The 2,095-nt window shown below is 35.7% G+C and overlaps 1 protein-coding gene across 1 annotated transcript in view; it reads left to right on the forward strand.

Moving 5' to 3' along the window:
- OXSR1 (oxidative stress responsive 1) overlaps positions 1 to 2,095 on the forward strand; it is a 143,556-nt gene that overhangs the window by 62,276 nt on the left and 79,185 nt on the right. The window lies entirely within an intron of this gene.

A 2,095-nucleotide genomic window follows, 5' to 3' on the forward strand; every position in this document is an offset into this window, starting at 1 on the left:
TAGTTTGTTAGCCTCTTATTTACTTGGCTGTGAAAAATTGTTTTGTCTTTCTTTCATGTAATAGTGTGGGCATAAGTGCCATCAGTCCATTGTGATTACTCATGGAGTCAGAGGCTCACACTCCTATTTTATTGCCCTACCATCTCTTATGTTCTTGCTGCCTCATCCAAGTTTACTTTCATGACATCAACATTTCAGTAGAAGGAGGGAAAAGGGAAATAGAGATTATACCATTCCATGTTAGCAGTGGTTCTTAGGACATTTGGCAAGGTCTGGAGACATTTTTGATTGTCACAACAGGGGCTGAGGGTGGGGAGTAGGATGTGTGGTACTGACATGTATTGAGTAGAGACCAGGAATGCTGCTAAATATATCCTACAGTACGTAGGACAGCTCCTACAACAAAATTACCTAGTCCAAATATCTGTAGTGCTGGGGTTCAGAAAACTTGTATTAAGGGAATACCTTGGAAATAGTACACAACACTTTTGTTCACAACACAATGGCTAGAAAATAAGTCACTTGAGTCTAGCCTACATGGAAGGTTGTGAAATGTTGTCTTTCTTCTGAATGGTCATATCTCCAGTAAAAATGCCTTTTTTTTTTTCTATAGAGGGAGACATTATTGAGAGCCAATTAGTGGTCTTTGGTATTTTTTTTTTTTTTATAAGATTGAAGAACATGGAATCAGAACTGAGGCAGTTGATTGAATTGTGTTAATTATTAGTGCCAAAGTATGCATACACAGAATTGTCATCATCCAGAGGACTGGAATCTTCTGTTTTTCAGGGCATTTTAGATAGTATTGGAAATAGACCACAAAATGTTTACTCTTTGGCCATACTCTTTTTTTAGGGATCTGTTAACACGTTATTTTACCTAGGCACAAAGGATTAATTAGGTACAGTTTTAGATGAAAAGTCATATTGTTTTAAGAATACATATGTTCCCTGTTTTATGATGGGTTTATTGGGACATAACCCACCCCATTGTAAGTAAAAAATACTCTGAAGTTGGAAATGCATTTAATACCCTAAGTAAATCTTTGGTAAAGTTGAAAACGCCTAAATTGAACTATCATTAAGCTGGGAATCATCTCTATGTCTGTAGTGTTTCTAAGATTCCTAGTTTATGTATCAGTTGTTCCTTAGAGTCAATTTGTTTTCATTTATGCTCATAAAAATAGAGTTCCTTTTCTTTTGTAAGACTTAAGCAAACTGGAAAATTTAGACAACTGGGAAGAATTATTTTTCTTTTCCTAGAGTAGAATACTTCTGTAGATGGCTAATTCACCTACTAGACATGTATTTTTTTTAAAAAAAAGATGTTATTCTAAGAGTAACCTAATTAAGGTGTATCTGGGGTTCTTTGCGGGGATGGACAGGGGAGGATATGGTACCTTGCTTTTTTTTTCATATTCTAATTACTCATTGAAGTCTCACTTTTAATTTTTTTTAACTTTAAACAAATTTTTATTACACAGAGGTTGTCACATAATTGGGTATTTCTCTACGTTGTACACAATTATTCTTACTCTCCATAGAAAGGCTGCTTCTTAACTTTTCATCTGGTGATGGCAAGCACTAAAATTCTGATTTTAACAGAACAGTAGTAAAAATGCCTCAGTGATTTAAGTTGAAAGCAGTATACTGGTATATGGCTCTTGCACCCAGTATCAGGAATGTACAAATGTCTTTTTATTAAAAAATACAAAATAAATTATCTGTAGGCATGGACAATGGATGATAGCAGTAAACCATTATATTTGTCAACTGAAACCAGTTACTGATGGTTATAGTGATTTGCTTAAATATCAGCCAGCCTTTTCTTCACTTTCTCCAATTGACTTCTCTGAAGTTATTGGTTAGGAACACTGCCTTGAGCTTCCTGTTACAGTTCATTAATGGTAAAGCACTATTCTAGGAATTAGAACATGCCATCTCCCATGCCACCCATTTGCACCCATTCCAGGGTCCTTCTCTTCTTTAGGAAGTTCTGTGACTACAACTTCTGCTGTAGTTAACAGAGAAGCCACCCCAGCAGCATCCAGGAAAGCAGTTCTTAGAACCTGTGTTGGATCAATGATTTCTTTTTC

This window comes from Otolemur garnettii, unplaced genomic scaffold (assembly GCF_000181295.1).
Source record: "Otolemur garnettii isolate 467f Iridium unplaced genomic scaffold, OtoGar3 scaffold00002, whole genome shotgun sequence".
Lineage (NCBI taxonomy): Eukaryota > Metazoa > Chordata > Mammalia > Primates > Galagidae > Otolemur > Otolemur garnettii.